This window comes from Aulonocara stuartgranti (genome assembly GCF_965226115.1).
Source record: "Aulonocara stuartgranti genome assembly, chromosome: 1".
Classification (NCBI taxonomy): domain Eukaryota; kingdom Metazoa; phylum Chordata; class Actinopteri; order Cichliformes; family Cichlidae; genus Aulonocara; species Aulonocara stuartgranti.
The window spans coordinates 8,993,294-9,005,778 of NC_138939.1; the positions used below are offsets into that span (position 1 = coordinate 8,993,294).

The window sequence follows — 12,485 nt, forward strand, 5'->3', positions numbered from 1 at the left end:
CAACATGGAGAAAGCTTTGACATAATGTCATAAAGGTGATTTCTTGGTTTTAGATTTATTAGTACGGGATGCTTGAGGGTGTGTTGCTGTAAAGTATATAAGGGACGCGCAGCGCCGTTAATGGGTTTAAAATAAATGAAAAAACACTAATCCGAGGAACTATTGGAGAGGTAAGTATACGGAGATGAGCGCGTTGCGCATAAGGGTTGCTGGTGTCATATAGTAACACTTTGAGGGCGAATAATTTTGATTGAGTGTCAACGCTTGAGAACGCGAGGGCAGCGTCTAAAGTGCTGGGTTAAACTTTGTGTATCACCGAGCAGGGGAAGAGGAGCCAGTGGTTGCGAGAACAGCGAGACGAAGATTGAAACCGAAAGTTAAGCGTGTCTGGGTGACCTAGACCAAGAAGGTGGAGTCGACCAACGCCATTGGAAGAGGTAAGTCTGTGTTTCAGAGAATGGCTGACAGCTCGGGTGCGACACCTAGTAGGAAAAGGGGATGCAAACCTCTGAAGGATCAGCTCGAACAGCGTAAGAAAGTTGTTCGCTTGGCTTCCCCTGGAGTATTAAAATCAGCAGAGAAAGAGTGCCAAGCGATGGAGGTTGAGGTAAGTAAACCTATTATATCCCAACAGAAAGGGCTGGGTGATAAAATACCTCTGAGCTTGGTGTTAAAAACTGAAGGAGAAGTGTATGGACAAATGAATGAAGGCCGTGCGACGTCATCAGGAGAAGAAGACGATGAGGAGGACGAAGATGGAGGAGCTGAACCTCAACCAAGTACAAGCCTAATTTTGAGGAAAAGAAGTGTGAAGAGAGACCAAGCACAGAGACAGCCCATATTTAGGAGCTCAAAGGGAAAAGGAAAGTCGAGGAAGAGTAGAAAAGTGAGTTTTGAACAAGGAGCTCCTGACCCTGGTTTAAGTCTGCCTCTAATAGCAGGTCCAAAGAACGAACCAGTTCATCGCGCCTATAAGGTGAGAGATTTGGAAGCATTGGTTAAACAACTTCCACCAATAACCAAGGGAGAACATTGGGAAGGAGAAGAATTAGCGCTGGGCGATTTTCGCGCTTTGGCCGGACGTTGTATGCTGGGTGGTGGGTTAGCAGATGTAGAGCAGATAGCTCAAACAACCAGATATGCAAATGACCTGAAATATCATGAGGTGCAGAATGACTTAGCAGATGCAGTCCGGGAGAAGGACCCAACTCCTAACTCTGGAGCCATTCCAAAAATTATTTGGGATCCCAAAAACACACCCAGAGAGTGTTTAGCTAAAGCAAAGGAACAATGGTTGTTAGGAACAGGAATACATCCGGGGAAGGAGGGTGAAAGTAGAGCGTGGTTTCGTTCGGCAGTGCTGGCAGGGCTGCCCAACCAGGTTGCAGTTGACTTGGAAAAGAACCCAGATTTTGCCGTTGCAGACTCGGTGCAGTGGGAGAGACATGTGACCCACAGACTTCAGCAGGAACAGGATTTGACGAACAAACAAAAGAAAGAGTTAGATGAAGTACAGGCGCAGCTGCTTAGGCTGCAGCTGGGTGAGGCTCGCGAAAAATATAATGCGAAGAAAAAAGAACTGAAAGAACTAAATAAGACTATAATGGTGGCAAGGTCTCAGCCCGATCCTGTGCCTGACTGGCCAGATCAGGATCCGGGTCTCTACCCTGATGACCGTTGGCCCGCCAATGCACCAAGGCAGCGTCAACCCGTAGGGAATTGGGGGACCGGTGGACCGCAGAGAGGGCGTGGTGGATCCGTGAGGGGAGGACAAAGGGCTCGGAATCCGGGGAATCCTGGCAGTGTGTCTTGGACTGGCTGTTACAGCTGTGGAGCAGAAGGACACTGGTCCCGAGAATGCCCTGAATCGCAGCGAAATTATCAGAGGCGAGGCTATCAACCCCAGGCACGAGGAGGCCCAAGACAAAGAGTTGCTTACAGGGGAGCACATCAGGCTCCAAACCCGAATGCAGCACCAGCCCCTCAGTACCCAGTAGCCGACTGGGGCTGGGAGGGGGAGCAATACTGATGGAGCCCGGAGAAACTGAACAGCGTGGGGACGGTAGAACCTATGCTGTCAATGATGATGATCCAGCATTGACACAGCTGGGAAAACAGACTTTGAAGCACCAATATGTGGTGTCCTGACAGGTGCCTGGAAAATCTCATGGGCAGGGACCTGCTTGTGAAACTGGGATCACCTTCAAAGACTCAATATCTAGTCCAGAACTCTGAACAACCCACTGTCGAAATCTACTGGGGGAGGCTAGTGGAAGAAGGCATTTTGAGACATTATCAGCTGTGGAAACCCTGGGTAATGAGCCTGGCCGTCTATTCCCCCCCGCGAGATCCTTTCCACGTTACACTCTTTTATGATAGGGAAGATAATGATATCTATCGGGAACAGTTCCAGTCTGATCTTGAGGGACAGACGTGGAATGTGCAAACACATAACATTTATGTTGGACCAGAAGGTGTGGCCGCGGCTGTGAAATTTACTGATGAACAACTGCCTTGGTACAATGTGGGAGAGGATACAGCCCCTCACATTACATTGGCGGTCCACGGGGGTCATGGGCCAAGAGATCTGGGACCAATGGTCAAGCGGGCGCTGGACAACGCATGCTGGCAAAGCACCCAAATTCCAAATGTCTGGTATGCACCAAAATGTAAAATATATCGCATAACTTGTTTGTCCAACGATGCAGTGATCTTAGAACATAAAGAAATCTCCAGAATACATGGCAGGGAAAGAATGGATCATCCTGATGCAGTAGCTGAGCTCTCAAAATTGCCTGGTACTTTGTGGTCCGCAGGGCCCACAGATGTAGGTCTAGCTAACTGTTCGCCTGTCCTGTTCCAGCTGAAGTCTGACATACCATTTAACAGACCATAATAGAAGCACAAAACTGAAGACCAAAAGTGGTTCACATGTATTGACCTAGCGAATGCATTTTTTGTCTCCCACTGCACGAGTCACTCAGAGACATTTTCTCATTCACATACAGAGGCCGCAAATTTAGGTACACACGCCTACCACAAGGCTTTGCACTCTCACCAGGAATTTTTAATCAGGTGTTGAAAGAGACATTGTCCCCATGTCAACTGCCAGGGGGCTGTACATTAATAGAGTATGTTGATGATCTTCTTATTGCAGCCCCGTCAGCAGCGGCCTGTACGGCAGCATCGCTCGTGGTGTTGAACAGATTGGCGGAGTGTGGCTTCAAAGTGAGCAAAGAAAAACTGCAGTTGGTCCGGCCAGAGGTAACATTCCTGGGCCGGGTGATCGCACACAGATCAGTGGGGTTAATGAACACACACAGAGACCAAATTCTGACACATCCAAAACCAAGAACTGTGAAGGAGTTGCTTTCCTTTCTTGGCTTGACAGGTTACAGTAGGCAGTTCATTCCGAACTATGCGGGTAAAACGGCCCCTTTAAGGGACCTGATCAAGAAAGTTGGTGTTCGAAATCTGAAGGCTGAATTGCCTTGGACGCCGGACACAGAGACAGCGTTCATTTCACTAAAACAGGATTTGTCAAGAGCCACAGATCTGGCCACACCTAACTATGATGAGGCATTTTATCTTGATGTTTCAGAAACAAAGGGAGTTGTGAATGGTGTGTTGTTTCAGAAAAAAGGGGGAGGTAGGGATGTACTTATGTATGTTAGCATAAGATTAAATTCAACAGAAGCAAGGCATCCCACATGCACACAACACGCAGCAGGAGTAGCAAAGATAATTCAGAAAACAGCACATATAGTGAGGGAACACCCACTGAAAGTGCTTACTACACACAGTGTAGTGGCCTATGTGAACTCACAGGTATTCACAATGACTCCATTGACGCAACAAAGGTTGAGCAAAATTTTAGAGGCGCCAAATTTGATATTCACACATGAAGGAATAAATATGGCGGACCTAATGGGGTCAGGAGAACCACATGACTGTATTAAGAAAGCCCAGGTTGAAGGAAAAATCGAGGGACAACAGTCGGCCCAGAGAGCTGAAGTGATAGCCCTAACTCGAGCCCTGAGGTTGGCTAAAAACATGAGAGTGAACATCTACACTGACTCAGCATATGCGTTTGGAGCAGCTCATGTGGAACTGGCTCAGTGGAAGAGAGCCGGGTTCAGGACGGCCACTAATGCACCCATCTGTCACAAAAAGGAAATGGAGGAACTGGAAAAGGCCCTGGAGGACCCAGACGAGGTAAGTATTATAAAATGCAAAGGCCACTCACAAGCAGACAGTATGGTGGCAAGAGGAAATCAGAAAGCTGATGAAGCCGCAAAGGAAGCAGCGGGCTACAAAGGACAGAGACAACTGGTGCAGGTAACCCCAGAAGAGGAGGTTAGCACTAACAGCATGGAAGAAGTTAGACAGGCTCAGGAGGAGACATCCCCAGAGGAAAAGGGGGTGTGGGAAAACAAAGGAGCCTGGCAAGATGGCGGTTTGTGGAGGGGGCCAGATGGGCGTCCCGCTTTAACGGCCAAAATGGCGGAACAAAAGGTGAATGAGGCTCACGGGCTTGGTCACGTGGGAGTGGAACAGATGGAGAGAAATTTGTGCCGATGGTGGCATCCTGATTTGAGAAGGATGATACTGGAAAAGGCCAGAACGTGCCTAATTTGTGGGGCACACAACCCAAAGCCAGCAGTAAAACCTGAAGCTGGTAAGTTTCTCATGCCAGAAAGGTCAGGAGAAGAGGTCGTGATTGATTATACCGACATGATTGATACAGGCCCAGGTGGGGTGAGGTATTTGCTGGTGTGTGGATGTTTTGACTGGATGGCCCGAAGCATGGGCGACTAAATGTGAAGACGCGAAAAGCGTGATTAAGTGCTTAATCAATCATTACATTCCAAGGCATGGGTTTCCCAAGAGAATTAGATCAGACAATGGTACTCACTTCAAGAATAAAGATTTGCAAGAGGTAGAGAGGATGTTGGGAGTGCAACATAAGTTCGGGACGGTCTTTCATCCTCAATCTCAAGGAAAGGTAGAGAGGATGAACCTAAATTTGAAAAGCAAGTTGGCTAAAATTTGTGCGCAGACAGGGCTAAATTGGGTCGCAGCCCTGCCCATTGCTTTGATGACCATAAGATGTTTATGATGATGTTAACTTTGTATTTCAGGTGCAGTTATAACTATTTTATACATATTGCATTTTGTGCTTTTAAAGGAGTTGTGGCTCAAATTTGTCTCTGGAGGGTCATGAGCCTTTGGCTAGCGCTATGATTAGCCAATCTACTGTGAGGATAATATGAGTTCATGAAGGATTGCACACGCTTACAGACACAGAGTTAAGAAACACACATGACAGTATTGATTCCAGGCAAAAGGCCCTAAATTCATTTAGCTTTTAACTGAACTTAAAGAAGGACCAAAGAGGAAGGAAAGCATATATTTTGGTTAAGTCTGATAAACTAGAATTAGGAGGTATTGTTACATTAAGGGAGCAAAATGAAATAAAAAGGTTATACCAAAACAGGTGATAACATAGGAAATGTGAGGTTTTAAAATGAAGTTAGTGTTAACACATAGGAGTTGTTTCAAGGCAGCATTTAGCTATGATGAAATGTATACAGGAGTAATTGCTTATATGCTTAAACTTAATTGATTAAAGTGGTTGTTTTCTTTTGGAGTAGATTAACTTGCAGCAGCGACAACTTGTGCACAGGATGTTGATGATCAGATAAGGGAAAGTAGAGCGAGCAACTGGACGTGAAACCAGCGCTTAAAAGAATTTTAGAATGATGAGTAACGTTGAAGAGTATACATAAATACAAGTCAATAAGTTAAGAAGATAATTAGGATCAGGCTTTTGATTAAAGAGTCCCAGATAGGATAAGTTAGGGAGATGCAAGAAAAGGTGTTTTGTTTCCTTTGCAGAAGATCGATCTCGGCGACCACAGGAGGGGCGAGGATCCTGGAGATCTCGAGGTTCGAGACCACCAGAGAAGGGTCTGCGTGAGGACACAATGTATTGTGACCTCTGGTGTTCCAGAGGTCAAAAGGGGGAGTGTCGAGGAGGGAAATTATTTTACTGCTATTGTCAAATAATTGTCATTGCATTAATAATATAATCTGCAGCATGGATATTGCATTCCAAGGTTTAAACAGTGTCTCTTTCAGAAAGACTGAGTTGCAGGCTGACAGGAAGTTGTATGCAGAAAGAAGCAGGAAGTTATTTTGAGCCGCAGGCTAAGACGAGGCTTTAACAATGTAACAGATAGCTTTAAGAAGGCCTTAAGCAGTTATGACTATTTTATACACAATGCATATCTGTGCTTATTAAAGAGTTGGAGCTCGGTCAATTAATTGGGGGTCGGAAGCTTTGTTCGGCGCGATGTTCGGACAATCTATTGTGCAAGTGACTTGGAGCCAGAGAAGGAATTGCAATACATGCTTACAAAACACTTATATATCAGATCATTTTATATTAAGGTTTTAGTAGAGGTTCTTGATTAAAACATTTATTTAGTAGAAGACATACACATAGTCTCAGTGAGCTTCTGGTCTGGTAAAAGGTCAGAAGTGCAACAGGTGAATTGAGAAAGAGCATTTGAGGACGAGACACAGACAGTAGGTGAAGAGATGACACAAAGAGCATGTGAGGTCAACACACACACACACACACACACACACTTTAAATTAGATTTATTTAGAGGAGAGGTTAGTTATGTTTGGCTGTAACTGCAAAATTGTCTTGGTAAAAGAGGAACCGTTTCTTGGTGTCTCGGCAAGAAAGAGGAACAAGACAAGAACTGAAAGGTAGACAGGAAGGGCTAGCCATGAAAATAGAAGATGATTTTCTAGGTGAAAAGTCAATGATGATGTTGATCTGATCTATGTATAAAATGTATTTGTGACGTATGAAGGGGCGTCAGTAAATAAACCCTGATGCTATAAAATATCTGTTCATGCTTTGATTAAGTCGAAGACTACTTCCTGTCTGCGTACAGAGTTGTCTTCCCACGCGTGTATTCATTAAAATCTTCGTTTGACTTTACCCGGCCGGATCGGTGTGGTTATTCTTCGATCACCTCTTGTACCCTTCCTCAATATTGAATCTTAACAAGCTCAATAAGCAACAGGGACCTTAACCAATCAGAGACACTGCTGTTTGAATCCAGGATTGTGGATAAAGTAGTACTTTTCTGTGACTTACAGCGGTTTCTGCAGAAGCACATACCATTGTTTCACAATATTTTAACCCATAATACGTCCACTTTCAATGACTCATTGTTGCTCACAGTGATCAAAATTCATATTAAGATGATAACGATGAATTATGTTTACTGTTAAACACTAGATACACACAAAAAACAAAGTGACCAGACTTTCTGTTTCGTGAAATAGCGAGCAAACAAGCTCCGGTAAGCCGGCTAGATTTAGGATGCTTGTCTGCACAGATCTGTAGTTGATTAACGCACCCTGTTACACTGGCAAATAAAAAAGCAAGCCAAAGAACTAAGCCAAACAGTGTGGATTAATTAGGTGATGTTACACACTGAAAACAGGCTTTATTATGGCTAATTCACACAGTCCACCTTTGGGGGACTATGCTTTCAAGCATGAATAATCTGTATACATTAAAGGCAAGTGTACTGTCTTATTTGGCTAAACACTATACTTTTTAAATGATTTTGGGCCATTTAATAGATAAAAATGTCTTTTGTTATTAAATAAATGAAACCCAAATTAACAAATCTTTAAAAACCATGCAATGTTTTCCTTTTGCTCCAGATAAAATTGTGGGAGGAGAGAATTTTTTTCTCTATGTAGAAAAAGCCTCTAATACAACATTAGTTCACAGAAATTAGTTTATTTCCAGCACTGTTCTGAACTATAAACAGGCCCATACAAAGTTATATGTTTGATACATGTGCAGGCTGGCATGCAAGCCAGGCTGGATATACTTGCTTAAGAAAAAAGAAAAAGACTGCATCTGCAGCACATTGTTAAGATGCTGCTTGAAGTCCAAGACTATAAATGACTTTGGATTTTAGTCTCAGGGGCAGTTCTGCTTCCAGTCTGTTTGAGGCTAACTCTGTCTGACTAAACAAAGCCAGACACTTCAAAAAATGTTCTCTGCATGGCACAAAACAGTGAACAAGGGTAAGATAATTACAATTTATTCATGCATAGTTACTCGATTAAATATCATGATGTTGTGGTTTGGCGGCAATATCATTATCAACCTAAGTTTAAAGCAAAGAGAGAAATAGGTACATAATGTATTGCTAAACACTTTAAAATATATTACATCTAAATATTACAGAAAAAAAAAACACAGTTTACAATGGGCACTATTTTCAGTGAACTGTCTGCTACAAGTCAGATCCTCTTTTGTAGAGCACTCTCCTCTGGGAATAATGAGCATGAGGCGATCAGACAGCAAAGCTGGTTTCACTGTCTGAAGTTTGTGCCAGAAACGCACATTGTTGTTAAATTGGTCCACAACTACTGGGAGCAGAAAGCTCCTAGCTTTTGCTGTTGTGAGCTATTGTGTTTGCATCACTCTCTAACCCTTAAACCTTCAAGTGTATAATTGAGTGGTTACAGAATATTTTTATTAAGTCAGAAGTTGCTGTCCAGCTCTGGCAAGCAGCACGTCTCTGCTGCAGCTCAGTGTACTTCAAAGTTTGCTTGAAACTTAGCCCTGTTTTTATTTCTGTCAGTCTTGAAGCCTGTGTAATCAACAGGGAATTGACTTGAAGGTCTTAAAAGGTCCACTTTGAAATAGATCAGTACGCACTTGCATCCCTGGATATGAGAGGTGTGGACATAAATTTCGCATTGGACAGTGGATGAAATGAATATGAATTTCCAATATTTTGATCTAAGCATTGAGAGGGGATAAAAGGCACAGTCCAAAGCGCATCTGAAAAAGAAGCTTACATTTTCTATAATACTGAACCTAAGTCAGCCTTTGATCTTTTAATCCTGTGCTCATAAGGTTGTGAGATAACCAGGCATGACTAACGTCTCCTTCTAATAGTCAAGAAAAAGCAGAACCCACATAATGAGCTCTTTTACTCCTTTTGAAGACAAATTGGACTGAAATTCCATGTTTAATGGCTCTTCCTTTCAATAGAATTCTGTTTAAAGTCAAAAAGAGAGATGGTCAGTCACGTTAACAGTGCTGTTCAGCTCTTAGGATGCCTGGCCTTGTTTTCCTTTCAGCCTTCCAGATGTCTGTCTGAACTGTCTCTTTGTTGTCTTTGTGGTATCGTCCTTCTTATGGCTTTGTTTAGCCAATGCTGTCATTTAGACTGACTTGCAGGGTTTACGTAAATACGACACAGCAACTCAAGTGTGGTGCAGTACTGTCAGTGTTTCTTGTAATCTCACCCGTCGGTATGCCGATGTCAGCCGTGCTGACCACTCTGTCCTCAGCTGGCATCCTTGTGCCTGTTTTGGAATGAGCTAGGCACACGTAAATATTAAGTTACACAGGATTTTAATGCAACCCAATAAAAACAAAATATGCAAATGACTTCAATAAAACTGTGGATTTACAGCTGTAGGGCCTCAGTGAGTCAGATTAGAACACATAATAATTGTGCATTCAGATAGTGTGGAAATCATTGGAAAAATGTTTCAGATCAAAGTAAGTATTTTGTCGATGCTAAGAATTTTCAGAGTGATGGTGCAAAATAATGTGTTGCAAATCAAGTTCCAGCATCCGCAAACAAGTCAAATGTTCTTTTAGCTCTGTTATTGGTCTTCTTGGGGGCTACAAAGTATTTCCCTGTGTTCACAAGCTAAATACCGTGTTTATAACTGTGCTTCGGTGCTAGTTTGGAGACAAACTAAAGGATATAGGTGTTGTTTTATTTGAATCTGGATATAGTAAAGATACTGTATTTGTGAAAATGAAATATGGAGATTTTTGTCCAGAAGCAGGTGTGAATATCGAGCTGAACCGTAGCTAAGTTCTGCACAACTTCTTCATGCAGCTATATGAGTTACCCCTTATTCGACATTAATTCAATTCAATTCAATTTTATTTATATAGCGCCAAATGTTACGGCCTCCGGCCTCAGGTGGCCCCGCCTTCCTCTAGGTAAATCAATGTGTTCCAGGACTCGTGTGTGATTGGTTACTGGGAGACCCGTGCCAACCCTCACTTATGCAGAATGAAGTGTGCCAGACCACACGGACGATTGGCTGCCCCGGGATCCCATGATGCTCCAAGAGGCAATCAGTGGCTGATCGTACCCACCTGTGGCTACAAAAGGCTGGAGGTCCTTCACTCAGTGGCTGCTGCTTAGGACTGAACATGCAGTTTGCCCTTCATGCCTCCCTCGTCGATCTTTGTTGAACTTATTCATATTGCTGACCTTTGTCGAACCTTGGTGCATGCTTTAAACCTAGCCTGATTAGAGTTTTGAGCTGCTAGTTGGCTGTGAGTAGGATTGCGTGAAGCTGGCTTGCCTTAGTTAAAACCCTAGCTTTTATTTTGTGTGCGGCCAGCCTGCCTTAGTTACCCTTTAACTTTTACTCGTGACTGTTCTTTCTTTATGTAATAATTGTCTGCCCAGTGGTCTGTTGCACAGCCCTGTCGGTTTTCTGTTTAAAGTTTGGAATTAAAACCTTTTGCTTTACTCAGTTTTGTGTTGGGGGGCTCGTGTATGTTACTCCCTCCCTGACGCCTAGCAGAGGGGGTCGTAACACCAAATCACAACATAAGTCGCCTCAAGGCGCTTCATAGATACAGAGAAAAACCCAACAATCATATGACCCCCTATGAGCAAGCACTTTGGCAACAGTGGGAAGGAAAAACTCCATTTTAACAGGAAGAAACCTCCGGCAGAACCAGGCTCAGGGAGGGGCGGCCATCTGCTGCGACCGGTTGGGGTGAGAGAAGGAAGACAGGATAAAAGACATGCTGTGGAAGAGAGACAGAGGTTAATAACAGATATGATTCAATGCAGAGAGGTCTGTTAATACATAGTGAGTGAGAAAAGTGACTGGAAAGGAAAAACTCAATGCATCATTCAACATTAGAAAGGATGCAACATTAGAAAGGATGCATGTGTAAGGCACTTCAACTTTGTTTCAGTTTTTCAGACTGGAGACTATTTGTGCCTACTTCTGTCCTCCATAGCCATACACATGATCAATGTTGGGTTACATCAAGTGTAGAAGACTAATTTGCAATTTAGATGATGAAGGCGATATTAAATGACTGAAATCCACCTTTATACCAAATGTATATACTGTTAGTGTAGGCAATGTAAATTAAGTAAGATAACTTGTGAAACTGCAGACATCTTGTTGAATTCATATTTGTAAATCTACAAAGAGCAGCAGGTTAGCTGAGCACAGCCTGTAGGCTAAGAAGATCTACTGGAGAATTTTTGGTAAGTTATGATCCAGACTGTACTCATTTTCCTGTTCAGGTTTGGAGGCAAAGTCTATCTGCAATGTAGGAAACAGAAAACAGTTATTTTATTTTATTGCTTGTGTCCTACATAATAGGTTCAAGCTTAGCACATTCATTAGAATAAGAATTTAGATTTGAAATAACATTTGTATTCTCATGTACTAATATTATTTAATTATTATATTAATATACCACAATGTCTAGCTACCTTTGCAATACATTTCAGAGCCTGTACTTTTTCACTTTTAATTTTGTAAAGAAGTTGATTCAAAACTTCATTTTTAACTTGAATATTTTGTATCTGTACTTCTTTTTTCCTACCTCAGCAGAAACATTATAGATACTTCTGCATTTTATTTTGGTTTGTGCCCCATTTTGCTTTTACATTGTTATTGTAAATTTATAGCTGCCTTAAGCTGAACGTACACCTAACACACTGATGTAAATCACAAGATGAAGCTGAGCCTGATGAAGGTAATTTTAATCTACAGGGAACATTTTCAGGATTTATAATGCAGAAACATCTCTTATATGGTTGAGAAAATTTAAGAAGTCCAAATTCTAATTCTAATCTTTGACACACAAATAACTCCCAAGTAAATGTTGATAATTAGCCTCTGCAGGCCATTGCAGGCCATGTTATCATTTTTTCAAAGATTACAGCCCTTTGTGCCCTTTTTAACTCGAGCCGGCTAATAGTTTCTCTTTGGCTCTCCCACAGGTTGCGCTGAACCTTTAATTGGGTGACACTGTTTCCTGCATGCTCCCGCTCTCTTTCTCTCTGTATCTGGGTTTCATAAGCAGACAAAGTTATTTAAATTGTTCTAATACTTTCATCTCATATTCTCTTTGTATCATTGTTATGCAACCACATGGACTCAGATGTAAAAGACACTAAGGGTACAAAGAGAGGATTTTTTCGCATTACTTCTCTTCAAATATCTTGCATTCTCACCAGACAAATTATATTCCAGATATGAAGTGGCGGGGGGTGTGCACGAGGTTGAACAAGGCCAATTTGTTTAAAGGCTGGTCTTCAGGATGAGGCACACCACAAAGCTATATTCATTACATTTGCGATTTT

At 42.6% G+C, this 12,485-nt stretch overlaps 1 long non-coding RNA gene across 1 annotated transcript; it reads left to right on the forward strand.

Annotated features, from left to right (window-relative positions):
- The first annotated feature begins 385 nt into the window (after window positions 1-385).
- On the forward strand, window positions 386-7,018 carry LOC309710052. The gene is made up of 2 exons (XR_014277649.1): window positions 386-437; window positions 5,899-7,018. It is a non-coding gene; the product is annotated as an uncharacterized lncRNA (long non-coding RNA).
- Window positions 7,019-12,485: the final 5,467 nt, after the last annotated feature.